Here is an 18,300-nt window from a genome sequence, read left to right on the forward strand (position 1 = left end):
CCCCACCACCACCACCACCACAGCTGAACTCTATTAACCCCAGAACCATGGAACACAATAATAAAATAATGATGTTTTTTAAGTACCAGACTTTGGAACTATGCAGCCATAGGTAGATTTTCATGCAGGTCTTAATATACAAACTTTGAGAAGTATCATTTTGATTATCAGTCAAAGACATTGGAACACTAATGTTCTCAGACTGTGGATAACTTTAAAAAAGGACGCAAAAACTTTAGTCAGTACTCCACTGTCTAGAGCATTTCTAGCATTTTAATATCTCTGTGGTGTGTTCTAGCTACCATCCAAAGTCTTATCATGCTCTAGTCCTTGGCTTTGTCCTTACAGGAAATATGGAATTTTGGTAGCTTGTGGCTTCCATAGTTGGCTTGACTGTCTATTTGATATAAGATCAATCCTGGGTTATATTCTGGCAAATAAAGCAGGTAACAGCATGTGCAAACACTTCTGCCATAGGTTTTCTTCCCCTACCAAGAAAGACACCAATTGTAAAAGATATATTATGTCCAGAGACGATGGCATGCTAACTCAAGGTCTCCCTTACCTGAGGTTTCCCGTGGAAATTTCTCTGGAATCCTACAGTGCATATATATTGCTATCTTTTGGCAATATATAGCCTCAAACAATGTATACTACCAATTTCTAGAGGGTTGATATCAGAATTTCTTCCTACCCTCCCTCTGACTTATGCTAGTGTTCCAAGAACAAGTATGGCTTCACCCATGTGACAGGTGCTGCAGTTTAGTTTCATGGTTTGAGAAGATGTTCTTCTGGATCAATCTAGAGAAGCAATTTACTCACAGATGCAAATGGGATATTTTTCAGAATTAAAAATGTCCCAGGATGAGCTGTTGCAATGTAACCCAGATAGATGGCACATCTTCTTTATCCACTCATCCACTGATGGGCACTTAGATTGTTTCCATATCTTAGCAACTATAAATAATGCTGCAATAAACATAGGGGTGCACACTAACCCTTGGAATTTGTATTTTTCTTTTCTTCAGAAAAATACCCAGAAGTGGAATTGCTGGATCATATGATAGTTCTTGGCTTCCCTGATAGCTCAGTTGGTAAAGAATTCACCTGCAATGCAGGAGACCCCAGTTGGATTCCTGGGTTGGGAAGATCCGTTGGAGAAGGGACAGGCTACCCACTCCAGTATGTTTGGACTTTCCTTGTGGCTCAGCTGGTAAATAATCTGCCTGCCATGCAAGAGACCTGGATTCAATCCCTGGGTTTGGAAGATCCCCTGGAGAAGGGAAAGGCAACCCACTCCAGTATTCTGGCCTGGAGAATTCCATGGACTATACAGTCCATGGGGTTGCAAAGAGTTGGACACAACTGAGTGATTTTCACTTCACTTCACTTCATGGTAGTTCTATTTTTAACTTTTTTGAGGAACTTCATACTGTTTTTCATAGTGGCTGCAACAATATACATTCCCACCAATAGTACACAAGAGTTCCCTTTTCTTCACATTCTTGTTAACACTTATTTGTTGTCTTTTTGATAACAGTCATTCTGACAGTTGTGAGGTGATATTTCATTGAAGGTTTGATTTGCATTTTCCTGATGATTAATCATGTTGAGCATCCTTTCATGTGTCTATTGGCCATCTGTCTGTCTTGTTTGGAAAAATATTTATTCAGATCCTCTGCACAATTTTTAAATCAAATTGTTTGGGTTTTTTTTTTAAGTTAATCAAAAAGTGATGTTAATCATCTTTTTATTTTTTCTAAAAAAACTATTTAAAATATTTATTCAACTCAATAGATATGAGTTTGAGTAAACTCTGGGAGTTGGTGATGGACAGGGAATCCTGGCGTGCTGCAGTCCATGGGATTGCAAAGAGTCGGACATGACTGAGCAACTGAACTAAATTATTTAGCTGGCTGCACAAGGCCAGAGTTGTGGCACATGGGACTTAGTTGCGGCATGCAAACTGTTAGTTGCGGCATGTGGGATCTAGTTCCCAGACCAGGGATGGAACCAAGGCCCCCTGCATTAGGAGCGTGGAGTCTTAGGCACTGGGCAACCAGGGAAATCCCCATCTTTCTTACTTGGTAGTTACTTTGTTCTGTTTTCTGTTGATTTGTTTGCTTGTTGACTTATAAATAAAACACTGTTTAGGCCACTCATATGTAAAATTAATAAATAGAAACTTCAGTTAAATAGAGTTAGGAGAGCAGAAGGGGGACCCTCATGCCCTAGGAAGACAGCAGAGCCCACCAAGAAGAATAAAGACTCTTCTTTTCCAGCAAGGACTCAGCCAATGAGAATCCATGGACTCTTCAGCCTTCCCAACATCCTTTTCCTTTTGCTATAAAAGTGTTCTCCTTCCCTTCTTGAGGGGGACTTGCACATGGGAAGCTGTGGTTGCAGGCCTGAAATTGCACTTCTCTGCTGATTCCAATGGAGAGGGAAATGGCAGCCCACTCCAGTATTCTTGCCTGGAGAATCCCATGGACAGGGGAGCCTGCTGGGCTACAGTCCATGGGGTCACAAGGAGTCAGACATGACTGAAGTGACTTAGCACGCATGCACACTGATTCCAAATAAACTCATCTTTGCTGGAGAAATACCTAGTAGTTGACTTTTTTTAGGTCTGCACAAAAACTGTAAGTAGAGAGTAAATCTCTGATACTTAGAAAATAAAAAAAAAAATCCCATATAGAAAGCAAATAACCTGGGGAGGGAAGTGGGAGGGAAGAGGATGGGGACCACATGTAAATCCATGGCTGATTCATGTCAATGTATGGCAAAAACCACTACAATATTATAAAATGATTAGCCTCCAAATAATAAAAATAAATGAAAAAAAAAGAAAGAAAAGCAAATAACCGATTTCAATGTACAGATTTTATGTATTAAATATGTACCCAAAGAATTAATTTTACTAGTACCTGGCACTTCTGAAAGCATTCTTTTAGAAGACAGGAAGTCTTTTAAAAGACAAAAACATGGTTTGTAAGGCATTCTCTTTGAAGACAGATGAATGCCTATGTTTTTACCAAAGTCCAAAGATGAAAAACAAACCAAGCCAAAATGTGTCACGGAAACATCATTTTAGGTGTAGTATAAGGAATAAAGAGCAGTTATGACTGAATTATACAGTGAACTTTCTCTCCAATACTTCTAGTTGTTAGTCCCTGAACAATGTGAATAGACACTGAATAGTGTATAAATTGGTGGGGGGCGGAGGAGGGAAGACTGGATAAGAAAGGAGAGTGGATTTACCTCAATATATATTTTAAATCTAGGCATCCTTAGAGGCAGTAATGATCTTCTCGGAGAAAAGTTCATTAAGTTATGCTCAGAAAGTCTTCTAGGAACACTTGGCCTTAACTCCCTTCTCTGCTGACATTTGCTATGTTATCTGATCTATCCTTCGAAGGGAGTTTTGTTTTCTTCCTCCTCTCCCTGTGTATGTGATCTCTTTATCTGTTAGGTTTAACCATTTTGATCTACAAACACCAGTAATTTCATATATCATAACCTAGTAATTTATCAGCAACCATGTTACATATATAACATTGTATATGTATATTTCTAAACTTACTTCATTTCTTTCAATTTAAATTCTTGTAGAAGAGTTGTTTGTAAATTGCATTACAAATTTTAATAAACAAACAAGTTTATTCATATTATCTAGGATCCAGTTAACTGACCAGGCAGACATAGAATACCACTGGGAGGAGGGTGGCTTACCCAAGTTGTTTTGCTTCTTCAGTTATAAAAAAAATTACTTAGAGTAATCATGACATAAATAATCACCTGCAGAAGGAACTGGAAACCTTATATATTTCATACATAGATGGAAAGCTATAATCCAACAAAAATTCTTATTGTAGCTTATAATAATCTTCAAAACAACAGATCAATTCAATATTAATATCTGGACTCAGTCAACACATAACAGAATCCTTGGTAATAAATCTGGAAAAGAGAAGCCATTTCCTTTCTTTCCTTCCTTCTTTTATTCATTTAGTTGACATTTGTTATTTGCCTTTCTTGGGCTTCCCAGGTGGCGCTAGTGGTAAAGAACTCTCCTGCCAATTCAAGAGACATCGGAGACGTGGGTTTGATCCCTGGGTAGGGAAGATTCCCTGGAGGAGGGCATGGCAACCCACTCCAGTATTCTTGCCTGGAGAATCCCATGGACAGACGATCCTGGCAGGCTAAAGTCCATTGGGGTCACAAAAGAGTGGAACACGACTGAAGTGACTGCCTTTCTCATGCCTCGCACTATTCTATCAGTTGGGTTTACACTCATGTATAAAACAGGACTGTTCCCTTCTCTCACGGAATTCACATTCTCTTCTAACCATACTGCCACTAGGAAGAGTGAGACTATTCCAAATACCCATACAAATGCCTACATAATGCTCTTTTGCTGGTCTTTTTCAAATTTGTGTTGGGACGATCCCCTGGAGAAGGGAACAACTACCCACTCCAGTGTTCTGGCCTGGAGAATTCCATGGGCTGGGGTCACAAAGAGTCAGTCGTGACAGAGCAACTTAAAAAAAATAATCTTAATTTACCCGACTGGAATTAGAAGAATAGTTGTAAAAAGCATATTGAACTTGGTATACTTTCATACAATCTGGACTCTATAATTCATTAAAAAATTTTTGAAATGAAATTTTAATAGTAATATTACTATTTGCAGCTTGACTCTACCTGTACATTCTGCCTCATGTTTATTAAAAGAACTCTGATTATTCCCAGCTCTTCTGGCTAAAAAGAAATTGGCTCAGTGATTCTTAACCAGGGGTGATTTTGCCTTTCTCCACACCGCTCTTGCTTCTCTTCTTTGGCACCGAAGGACATTTGGCAATGACTGGAGACATATCTGGTGGTCACTACCAGCATCTGGTACATACAGGTCAAGGATGCTACCAAACATCCTCCAAAGAACAGTGTAGCTCACACTCTCCTCCCTCTAAAAAGAAACAAAAACTTTCCTCCTCAAGTTATCATTACTGCTGAGGCTGAGAACTCCTACTCTCTCCTTTATCACAGATCATTCCATTCTCATGTTATTTTCCCTCTGTCTCCATACCTCAGTTTGAAAAGTTTAATTCCATTGGCTTATCCAACCATTCATTTATTTATATCTCTCCCAAAACCACTGCTAAGACATTGTGGGGGATACAAAGACACAGAAAATAGGATGTCTGATATTTGATTTCTATCTGATTGCAAGAACCTACCTTACAGCTAACTGGAGAATGACTCGGCTTTCTGAAAAGGATGGGCGACCAATTAAAACATTCCTTTGGGTGATGATAACAGGACATCTTTTGTGCACTCTGCTCATCACTCTGATTCTCTCTAGCCTGGGGTGAATGCCATTTTGCCTGGTAGAAGTCTGGTTCTAAATTCTCTAGAAAATAAAAATGCAGTTCTATTGTTCAAATTGCATGAAAGGCAGAATCACGTGGGGGAGAGAACAGGAGAATACAATCCTTTGTAATCATAATGTGGGGAATGTGGGGCTTAATAACAGGTTACAAAATAGATTTCTTAATCTAAAACGATAAAATTTCCTGAAGAGGGGCAAGCTGATACCTCAGATCATGAACAAATAAGGCAATATTTATTCTTATTGTTTACCCTGGGATAGATTGAAACAGTAACCCTTCCTTGTCTGCCGTTTATCATGTTTATCCTTTGACAATACACAGATCTTCCTTATCGGCAACGAAATGGCGATGAGTCAAATCAAGAAGAGAAAATAACATCAGAATTGTGTAATAACTGAACAGTCAAATATATGTGCTCTTTGTACTCATCTAAGAAAATATAGGGATGCAGAAAAGTTAAGTATGAAACAAAGCGAAGTTACTGTGTTTTTCCATCATCAATCACAACACACATACACTCCATGTATGAATGTATACACACATATGTATATTCAGTATTATCCAGAAACACCCATGTAATGAAGAGGTACCCTGCTTGTCTTTTCTTTAAAGAGCTGATTAAGTGGTTCATTGTAGAGCAGTGTGCTATTTGCTGTTATCCTCAATTTTCCTGATGATTCACCTAGAATATGGCTATCTATCTAGAAACAGCTAAAATTAACGGAACAATTTAGAAAACCCACTGAGCTAAAGGGAGGAAGATGGGTGACTCAGGGGATTCTTAATGGAATTTTAAACCTTTCCTTTACACGCTCGCTCAGCTTATGGATGAGGTGCCCTTGGATACTTGCAAAGTGCGTCTTTGGACAATTGTTACTTCACATTGGGGGAGGTAGTTAGCAGGTATGGTGTTTCAGGAGACAGGCAGGACCTGAGCCCAGATTTCTCACTCTAGGTTTCTGGTATGTAGACATTTGGTGTGACTAAGGGGCTGCTACAGCATTTGGAGCCACTCTTCTCATCCTGGGAGGCCTGTTCCAGTGCTGACAAGCTCCTCACTAAATCAGTCCCAGGGTCCGAAGGAGGTTCTAAGACTCCACTGAAGGATCCAACGATTCCTCCCCAAGCAGCTTGCATCCCTAGGGAAGTGTCTGAAAAATGTAACTCACACCCCCATCCCCTGCCCCCGCAGTCACACAGGAGAATCTTCCAGACTGGGAACTAACCCAGTACAGGGGTCATCATTTCCTACGAGTTCCCCACCTCCAAACAGCTCTCCAATTCATATCACAGCATTTGAGTGATCACATGATCTGGAATGGCTGGTGTGTGCTGTGCTTAGTCGGTCAGTCATGTCTGACTCTTTGAGCCCGTGGACTGTTGCCCGCCAGGCTCCTTTGTCCATGGGATTCTCCAGGCAAGAATCCTGGAGTGGGTTGCTGTTGCCCTCCTCCAGGGCTGGAATGGTGTACACATTTCAAAATCTGAAATGAGGATACTGGGTAATTTTCCTAAAAGAGATAATTATAAAAATTAGTGCAAAGCTTCCCCTTAAGCCCATACTTACCTCTGGGTTTCCTAGACTCTGCCAACGAAAACTTGGCACATGCCATCGGCCTCTCGAAGGATTAAATCATGTGCCACTACATCTCCTGAAAGGAGTTCAGGGTAGAGGTCAGGAATGAGGTGCACTGTGTTCTGGGAAAAACTGGCAGAACAGGCCTTCAGATAGTTAAATTTTTTTAGGAGAAGACTTCTATGAGCCCAATTCTTGCATCTCCTCATATCTAGAAAAGCACTAAAATTATTAGCAGTGACATCTACTGCTGGTGACCCGGAGCAAGACTCTGCCAAAATGCCTGCTTGACGGCACATACCCCTCTTCACTAAACTCCTATATAACACTGATCTTCCCCTATATCTCTTTGGGGCTAGTACCTCAAAGCTATTTGAGATGCTGTCTCTAGGGCAATAGCCCTCATAAAACTTAACTCACAGCTCTCATGTTGTGCATTTTTTCAGTTGACATATCCCAGAGAAAAGATGCTGTTTCCAGTCTAGTGTTGCTATTATAGGGACAAATTCTCTCTGAATTAATCATGACCATGGACCTCAAGTGGGCCCAGCAGCGAAAATAAGACCAAGAAGGAGAAGGTTCTGGAGAGGTCTATGAGAAGCTATGGCCCCTGTGTAGTTACCCCTTCTGTAGGGTCCATGGCCAATACCTGGTGGTAAGTCTGGGGTCTCTGTTGGCCAGCAGGGCCAGCAGGAAAGAAGACTAGCTTGAGGCAGTGTAGAGGAGAGGAAAAGCAAGTTACATTGATCTATCATATCTCAGAGCAATGACTCTCTGAGGAGACAAGCCACTGTCTTCTTCACCTGGAACTAAACAGAGATGAGAATCTAGGAAAGGGAGCTCCCATCTTAACTGAGTTAACAATAAAACACTCAGCAAGAGGTGACAGTCAAGCTCGAGAAAGACTGAAAATGAATCATCGGATGAACAATGGTGACCATGGCAAGAGCAAACTGGTGGCAGAATAGGAACAACAGATTTCTTTGGCCTTGGTTTATAAGAGATCAGTTGGAAAATATTTTGAGAAGTTTTACTGTAGAGAGAGGCAAGGACATGTAGTAGAAGCTGGGTAAGAAGTGGGGCTAGGGGACATTTGTTTATGTTGGAAGAAGAATAGTGTATTTGTACGCTAATGAGAATGAGCTAGTAGAGACTGTGCATTTGATGCTGCAAAGTAAGGGGCGAATTGCTGGAGCAATGGGTTTGGATAGAAAAGAAGAGAAAGTCTTTCCTCGCGGTCCAGTAGTTAAGACTCCATGCTTCCAATGCAGGGGTTGCATGCTAAATCCCTGGTTAGAGAACCAAGATCCTGCATGCCTCATGCAAGGGTAAAAAATAAAAAACAAATAAGATAACTATAAAAATAATTTTTAAATGAAAAAGAAGAGAGAGGATCCAGGAGTCTAGAGGCATGGCTTCTGGAGAAGGGTGAAGGATCTTGGACCTGCTCACCATGCCATGGAGGTATGGCCACCTCCATTGCCACCAGCCTGTCCATGCCATCATGGTCTCCCCCCAGGGTGACAGCAACAGCTCCTAAGTAGTCTCCCTGTTTTTTCTGCTTGCCGAGTCAGTGCTCAGTTGCTCAGTCATGTCTGACTCTTTGTGGCCCCACAAACTGTAGCCCACCAGGTTCCTCTGTCCATAGGATTTCCCAGGCAAGAATATTGGAGTAGGTTGCCATGCCCTCCTCCAGGGGATCTTCCTGAGTCAGGGATCGAACTTGCATCTCCTGCATTGCAGGTAGATTCTTTGTCATTGAGCTATTGAGATGCTTCAGCATCTTCTCCACCTATAAAGTCTTCTCAGCACAGCATTCAGAGTGATCCTTTTATTTATTTTTTTTCTTTTTTTTTCCTTTATTAATTAATTTATTTTTTCAGTGGGTTTTGTCATACATTGATATGAATCAGCCATAGATTTACACATATTCCCCATCCCGATCCCCCCCTCCCACCTCCCTCTCCACCCTATTCCTCTGGGTCTTCCCAGTGCACCAGGCCCGAGCACTTGTCTCATGCATCCCACCTGGACTGGTGATCTGTTTCACCATAGATAATATACATGCTGTTCTTTCGAACATCCCACCCTCACCTTCTCCCACAGAGTTCAAAAGTCTGTTCTGTACTTCTGTGTCTCTTTTTCTGTTTTGCATATAGGGTTGTCGTTACCATCTTTCTAAATTCCATATATATGTGTTAGTATGCTGTAATGTTCTTTATCTTTCTGGCTTACTGTATAATGGGCTCCAGTTTCATCCATCTCATTAGAACTGGTTCAAATGAATTCTTTTTAACGGCTGAGTAATATTCCATGGTGTATATGTACCACAGCTTCCTTATCCATTCATCTGCTGATGGGCATCTAGGTTGCTTCCATGTCCTGGCTATTATAAACAGTGCTGTGATGAACATTGGGGTGCACGTGTCTCTTTCAGATATGGTTTCTTCAGTGTGTCAGAGTGATCCTTTTAAAACGTAGGTAAGACCAGGCCAGGCCTGTGCTTCAAACCCTGTAAAGGACCTTGCCTCACCAGGAAAGAAGGTAAGGTACCTGGGGAATCTGGTTCTTCATTATGTCTATAATTAATCAACCAACCTCTCTCTCTCTCTTTTCTGAACCCCTTGACTTCTCCTGGAAATCTCAGGATATGCTCCCACTGTCCCGCAGTCAAGGACCTTTGCTCTAGCTTTTGCTTCTGCCAGGGACACTCCTGTCCCAGACATCCTGCTATTTGACTTCCTCTCTTCCAGTTTTTGTCCACATCTCAACTTCTCACTGACCACTTAAAATTACAAACTTTGTCCCACCTTCTTATCCTCTTATTGTGCTCTCCTTTTTCTTTTTCCCACAAATATCTACTACCTTCTAAAGACGATGTAGTTCACTTTCCTTCTATTTGCAGCAGCTGCCTCTTCTCCGGATAGAGTGTGGCTTCCATGAGGGTCATATTTCATTAGTGTATCTCCAGCTCCTAGAACTGTGCCTGAAACATAGTAGTCAGGAGATATTTGTAGGATGAATTAACAAATTTATCTAATAGAAAGACCTAGTGAGCTCTCTGAAGATTTATGAATGAGAAATCAGAAACTGTCTCTCTGTGCCAGGTAAATATATTCCTCTCTGTAAATCTCATCAGGGGTGTGTCTGCTAAGCTGCCACAAATTAATTTGAAAGCTAAAAGGAGTGTATGATATTTATGTATGTATGTATCTACCTCTTTTGCATTCAATGAAAAGCATATTCATCAATTACATACTTGTAATAACTGTCACAGGTGCTCAGCAGTTACAGGTTTATCATTTCATTCAGTTAAACCTCACCACCAATGTGAGATGGGTACTATCATCCTCATTTAACTGGTAAGGGAAATGAAAATCAGAAGACTTAAGTGGCTTGCTCAAATCCTTACAAAATTAGTAAATGGGGAGGGGCAAATCTTAATTACAGACTTTCTTTACCTTCCATTGGAGATGCTTCCTGACTTCGTTATATTACATGGAGAAATATCACATGTTGCATCAAATATGGTTATTTTAATGTTGAAGGAATTTATAAATTTCATATTGGTGTTTAAGAGGCTTCATATCAAAATTTAACTAAATGTCTATATCCGTTCATCTATTTATGTATCTTTATAGCTATATATATGGGCTTCCCACGTGGCACAGTGGTAAAAGAATCCACTTGCCAATGTGGGAGATACAGGAGATGCAGGTTGGATCCCTGGGTTGGGGAGATCCCTTGGAGGAGGAAATGGCAACCCACTCAAGTACACTTTCCAGGAAACTTCCAGGGACAGAGGAGCCTGGTGGGCTACAGTCCATAGGGTTGCAAAGAATTGGACACAACTGTGCCCAGTTGTTCAGACATGTCCGATTGAACATATATATATATATATATAAAATATACAATTATATATACACATGTCTATATAATTGTATTTATTATCTACAGTGCCAGGCATCATGCTGAGAGCTATACAAATATTGTTTCATTTTATCCTATCCCAAACACTGCAATCAAGATATCCCATTTCACAGATGGAAAAATTGAGGCAAAGACAGGCTCACTAACGTGCCCCAGGTTGACAGCAGACTGAGCCACACTGTGAATCTGGAAAGTCTGAGCAGAGTCAGTGTCCTCACCATCAGACATGCATTTTCCTGCCTTCATTAATGAGAATCAGTTTGACTTTCTTAATCAGACCATATTTACAGGAAAATAAATACTTTCTGACCTACTGTGCTTCATCCCTAAAGAAAGATAAGCCGTTTCGTAAAGTGCCCCTAACTGATGATGACCAAACCTGCTGTCCCGTGTGGGGCTGATGCAAAATTTCCAGTGCGGTTACTGAGGCCACCCTGACCCAGCCCCGTGTCTGCTATAAGTGCCCTGTCTTCACACATAACCCTCATTGGCTTTCCAGACTGGCCACCATCAACCCAATTCCTGGAGCCTGAGGTGACATACCAGCATTATAGGGTAAAAGATGGACGTTTCATAGGAATCATCTTGTTTCAAAATAAAGTTAACATGTCTTCATTGGTTAAAACATTTTCTGGAATAGAAGGGTGTGAAGACATCATGCTATAATTGCAGGTTCAGAATGTAGCTATGTCCATGTGAAGAGACAGGCATCTAGGAAACCAACCCGCTTTAACTATGCTCCAGAAAGCTCTCCACGCTCTGAACCAGAGCAGAATTTCATAGTTTAGGATCTAAGCTTCTGTGGCTCTCAAAGAGCTAGGTAATTATATTCACTGTTTCTCTTTAGAGAATGGAGAAAAACACTACTATTATTTTTAAGGGATCAAAAATACATATAACCACGTTTCTGGGGGCTTTTCTACCAATTTGTGATACAGACATTCTACATTTATCAAAATGTATCAATAATAAGAAGGGCCAGGCAGGTTTCTCTCATTTAATGGAATGAATTAGGGTAGATAAAACTAACATAATAATTATCCTAAAACCAGTACAAATCCATTCACTGAATAGTTTCTTTCTAAATGTTGTCTGATTTTTATTGGGCTGACTTCTACTAAACTCCCACTAGACTCATTTTTATTTCTTTTAAACATTGGTCATTTATTTATTTAACTAACACAAACACTATACTGAACATCTATATATTAGAAACTGTACTAGCTGTCAGGGAGAAAGACCAGTTTGGTCCACTTCCCATGCTGCAGGCACTCATGGTCTCATGGCAAAAGAATTCCCAAATAGGTCCTTATACTCTTGTGATAACCACAATGACAGGGATAGTCATACAAGACCCTGTGTCTTGTCGATTGTTTTAAACCAGATCATTTCCTCTGCATACAAAAGTAAATCAGAAATAGAAATGCTATGAAATTGTGTGCAAAATTGTTTACCAAATCTACAATGCATATAGCCATGCCATGATTAACTCAATTACAGATAAATTTTGAAATGGAATAGTTTCAACTCTAAAAAAGCATCCAGCTATTATCTCCTCGAGTATTTTCTCATGGCCTTTCTTTTTGTCTTCTTCTTCTGGCAAGCATCACCCTCAATGGTGAAAAATTGAAGGCATTTCCCCTGAAATCAGGAACAAGACAAGGGTGCCCACTCTCACCACTACTATTCAACATAGTGTTGGAAGTTCTGGCCACAGCAATCAGAGCAGAAAAAGAAGTAAAAGGAATCCAGATAGGAAAAGAAGAAGTAAAACTCTCACTGTTTGCAGATGACATGATCCTCTATATAGAAAACCCTAAAGACTCTACCAGAAAATTACTAGAGCTAATCAATGAATATAGTAAAGTTGCAGGATATAAAATTAACACACAGAAATCCCTTGCATTCCTATATACTAACAATGAAAAAACAGAAAGAGAAATTAAGGAAACAATACCATTCACCATTGCAACAAAAAGAATAAAATACTTAGGAGTATATCTACCTAAAGAAACAAAAGACCTATACATAGAAAACTATAAAACACTGATGAAAGAAATCAAAGAGGACACAAACAGATGGAGAAACATACCGTGTTCATGGATTGGAAGAATCAATATTGTCAAAATGGCTATTCTACCCAAAGCAGTCTATAGATTCAATGCAATCCCTATCAAGCTACCAACGGTATTTTTCACAGAACTAGACCAAAGAATTTCACAATTTGTATGGAAATACAAAAAACCTCGAATAGCCAAAGTAATCTTGAGAAAGAAGACTGGAACTGGAGGAATCAACCTGCCTGACTTCAGACTCTACTACAAAGCCACAGTCATCAAGACAGTATGGTACTGGCACAAAGACAGAAATATAGATCAATGGAACAGAATAGAAAGCCCAGAGATAAATCCACGAACCTATGGACACCTTATCTTCGACAAAGGAGGCAAGGATATACAATGGAAAAAAGACAACCTCTTTAACAAGTGGTGCTGGGAAAACTGGTCAACCACTTGTAAAAGAATGAAATTAGAACACTTTCTAACACCATACACAAAAATAAACTCAAAATGGATTAAAGATCTAAATGTAAGACCAGAAACTATAAAACTCCTAGAGGAGAACATAGGCAAAACACTCTCCGACATAAATCACAGCAAGATTCTCTATGACCCACCTCCCAGAATATTGGAAATAAAAGCAAAACTAAACAAATGGGACCTAATGAAACTTAAAAGCTTTTGCACTACAAAGGAAACTATAAGTAAGGTGAAAAGACAGCCCTCAGATTGGGAGAAATAATAGCAAATGAAGAAACAGACAAAGGATTAACCTCAAAAATATACAAGCAACTCCTGCAGCTCAATTCCAGAAAAATTAATGACCCAATCAAAAAATGGGCCAAAGAACTAAACAGACATTTCTCCAAAGAAGACATACAGATGGCTAACAAACACATGAAAAGATGCTCAACATCACTCATTATTAGAGAAATGCAAATCAAAACCACAATGAGGTACCATTACACGCCAGTCAGGATGGCTGCTATCCAAAAGTCTACAAGCAATAAATGCTGGAGAGGGTGTGGAGAAAAGGGAACCCTCTTACACTGTTGGTGGGAATGCAAACTAGTACAGCCGCTATGGAAAACAGTGTGGAGATTTCTTAAAAAACTGGAAATAGAACTGCCATAGGACCCAGCAATCCCACTTCTGGGCATACACACTGAGGAAACCAGATCTGAAAGAGACACGTGCACCCCAATGTTCATCGTAGCACTGTTTATAATAGCCAGGACATGGAAGCAACCTAGATGCCCATCAGCAGATGAATGGATAAGGAAGCTGTGGTACATATACACCATGGAATATTACTCAGCCATTAAAAAGAATTCATTTGAACCAGTCCTAATGAGATGGATGAAGCTGGAGTCCATTATACAGAGTGAAGTAAGCCAGAAAGATAAAGAACATTACAGCATACTAACACATATATATGGAATTTAGAAAGGTGATAACGATAACCCTATATGCAAAACAGAAAAAGAGACACAGAAATACAGAACAGACTTTTGAACTCTGTGGGAGAATGTGAGGGTGGGATATTTCAAAAGAACAGCATGTATACTATCTATGGTGAAACAGATCACCAGCCCAGGCTGGATGCATGAGACAAGTGCTCCGGCCTGGTGCACTGGGAAGACCCAGAGGAATCGGGTGGAGAGGGAGGTGGGAGGGGGGATCGGGATTGGGAATACATGTAAATCCATGGCTGATTCATATCAATGTATGACAAACCCACTGGAAAAAAAAATAATAATAATAATAAAAAAAATAAATAAAATAAATAAAAAAGCATCCAGGCATTACATACAAGGTTTGGGGCCACAGGTCAGGAAGCAACAGTTAGAACTGGACATGGAACAACAGACTGGTTCCAAATAGGAAAAGGAGTACATCAAGGCTGTATATCGTCACCCTGCTTATTTAACTTATATGCAGAGTACATCATGAGAAATGCTGGGCTGGAGGAAGCACAAGCTGGAATCAAGATTGCCAGGAGAAATATCAATAACCTCAGATACGCAGATGACACCACCCTTACGGCAGAAAGTGAAGAAGAACTAAAGAGCCTCTTGATGAAAGTGAAGGAAGAGAGTGAAAAAGTTGGCTTAAAGCTCAACATTCGGAAAACTAAGATCATGGCATCTGGTTCCATCACTTCATGGGAAATAGATGGGGAAACAGTGGAAACAGTGGCTGACTTCATTGTTCTGGGCTCCAAAATCACTGCAGATGGTGATTGCAGCCATGAAATTAAAAGACGCTTGCTCCTTGGAAGGAAAGTTATGACCAACCTAGACAGCATAGTAAAAACCAGAGACATTACTTTGCCAACAAAGGTCCGTCTAGTCAAGGCTATGGTTTTTCCAGTCGTCATGTATGGATGTGAGAGTTGGACTATAAAGAAAGCTGAGCGCAGAAGAATTGATGCTTTTGAACTGTGGTGTTGGAGAAGACCCTTGAGAGTCCCTTGGACTGCAAGGAGATCCAACCAGTCCATCCTAAAGGAGATCAGTCCTGGGTGTTCACTGGAGGTACTGATGTTGAAGTTGAAACTTCAATACTTCAGCCACCTGATGCGGAGAGCTGACTCATTTGAAAAGACCCTGATGCTGGGAAAGATTGAGGGCAGGAGGAGAAGGGGACGACAGAGGATGAGATGGTTGGATGGCATCACCAACACAATGGACATGGGTTTGGGTGGACTCCGGGATTGGTGATGGACAGGGGAGGCCTGGCGTGCTGTGATTCATGGGGTCGCAAAGAGTCAGACATGACTGAGCAACTAAACTGAACTGAACTGAATGGGGCCACTTCATTAGCGTAGTTATACTTTACAAATGTGCTTTGTTATTTTTTAATTTTTTAAACTGAAATATAGTTGATTTATAATGCATATTAGTTTCAGATGTACAGCAAAGTGATTCAGCTATACATATATGTACATATATATATATTCTTTTTCCATTATAGTTTATTACAAGATCTTGAATATCATTCCCTGTGCTATACAGTAGCACTTTGTTGTTTATCTATATTATATATAGTTGTGTGTACCTGTTAATCCCATACTTGCAATTTATCCCTCCTCCCTCTTAACCCTTTGGTAACCATAAATTTGTTTTCTATGTCTATAATTATGTTTCTGTTTTGTAAATAAGCTCATTTCTACTCTTTTTTTAGAGTCTACATATAAGTGATATCATATAATATTTGTCTTTCTCTGACAGACTGACTTTACTTAGTATGCTAATCTCTAGGCCCATCCACATTGCTGAAAATGACATGATTTCATTCTTTTTTATGGTTGAGTAATAGTTCATTGTATATATCTACCACATCTTCTTTATCCAATAGTCTGTTGGTGAACATTTAGATTGCTTCTATGTCTTGGCTATTGTAAACAGTGCTGCTATGAACATTGGGGTGCATGTTGCATGTATCTTTTCTAAATAAGAATTTTAATTTTTTCCAGTTATATCCTCAGAAGTGGGATTGCTTAATTGTATAGCAACTCTTTTTATTTTTAGGAAACCGCATACTGTTTTCCATAGTGGCTGTACCAATTTACATTCCCACCAACAGTTTAGGAGAATTTCCTTTTCTCCAAGCCCTATCCAGCATTTATTATTTGCAAACTTTTCATGCTTAACATCCAAGTTTTAATCAACATTGCATCTCTGTTTCTTCTGAATCACAATAGATTTTTCTGTCTGTTTCCTTGTGCGCATGTGCATGCTCAATCATGTCTGACTCTTTGCGACCCCGTGGGCTCCTCTGTCCATGGAATTTTCCAGGCAAGAATACTGGAGCCTGTTGCCATTTCATTCTCCAGGGATATCTTCATTTCTTCATTCATATCTTCCCAACCCAGGGATTGAACCCACATCTCTTGCATCTTCTGCATTGGTAGGCAAGTTGTTTACCAGCTGAACCACCAGGAAAGTCCTCTTCCTGACTGGCTATATATTTTAAAACTTGTATTTATACTTTTTTACTCAGAATGTAAGTTTGTCTCTATATGCCTCCTTTTTAAAGTGCTTAAATGTTATTTTTAGAAATGCTTTACACTGTTACTGACTGACAGAAAAGTCAAACCCTAAAACTACAGTGTAACAAGCTAATCCCAGTTCTGTTTACTGTTAGCAGTAGCGTTAGTAAACCAGAGGGGGTCAAGCTCCTATTTAAACCCAGACTGACTAACATTCCTTCTGCTCTCTGGTGAGGGAAGTATGACTTTTATCACTGGGAAAATAAATTGCTAAACTTCTCAGTTTTACTTACAGAGACAACTATAGGAGATGGAAAGATAGAAAGGGTGAAATTTCACATCTTGGCAAGTTCTTGATGAGGATGGAACTCCATGTAAATTTGTTTGGGCAAATCTTCTTGATTTACTCATATCATCTTTAGATGTATAATATATAGTCAGCCTATGGGTTTGCATTTCTTCACATAATCAAGTAGAGACTTGAAATTTCCAATGCCACTTGAAGGAAAGGGTGTGAAACTGATGTATAAGGAGGATTGGGGTGGGGGTGGGGGACAAGCCAGTATTAGGCAGAAGGCCTAGAGAGGAAGACAGCCTCGGGAAATGAACAGTGGTGGGTTCAATAAAGGATTTTAAAGAACAAAGATGCCATTAATATGCACTTTGTAGTTTTGGGCCATACTACAATGTGGCTGCTGCAGAAACCCACAAGCCTTCAATAAAAGTGCTATTTAATACATAAAACAACCTCATATTTGAGGTTGTTTAGGGAACACAAGGTAAAAGGATCTATAATGCATATTAAGGTCAACTTGGGCCTGAGAAGAGACCACTCAAGACTTCAACAGAAAAAAGAAAATTAAAGCAAGAATTGACAGGAGAAAGGTGATCCCAAGACCTCCTGGGGAAGATACCCTTTGGTGCATCTGTAAGTATGTGCCTGTGTGTGCATTCAGGTACGTTTTACAAGGTGGTAGAAGATATTGGTTTTTTCATCACACATGTAATGGAACTTGAAACATTTATTAATAAATTTAAAAGCTGTAAAATTAAGTTAACCCCAAATTCTAAAGAACATGAAGTTTCTGAGGCAGATAATACTTGGATTACAAAGCAAATATGTTTCAGATCAAATGGTGGTTCTACCTACAGAATTGTGAGCTATTTACTGTTTGTTCATATTTCTTTTAAGTATTTATTTGGCCAGGTCTTAGTTGCAGCATGTGAGATCTGGTTCCCTGACCAGGAATTGAACCCAGGCCCCTTGCATTGAGAGTACAGAGTCTTAGTCACTGGGAAGTCACCAGGGAAGTCCTGTGTGCTTATTTTATAAATTGGGTAGCTCAGATG

The sequence above is a fragment of the Cervus elaphus genome, chromosome 21, assembly GCF_910594005.1.
Source record: "Cervus elaphus chromosome 21, mCerEla1.1, whole genome shotgun sequence".
NCBI lineage: Eukaryota > Metazoa > Chordata > Mammalia > Artiodactyla > Cervidae > Cervus > Cervus elaphus.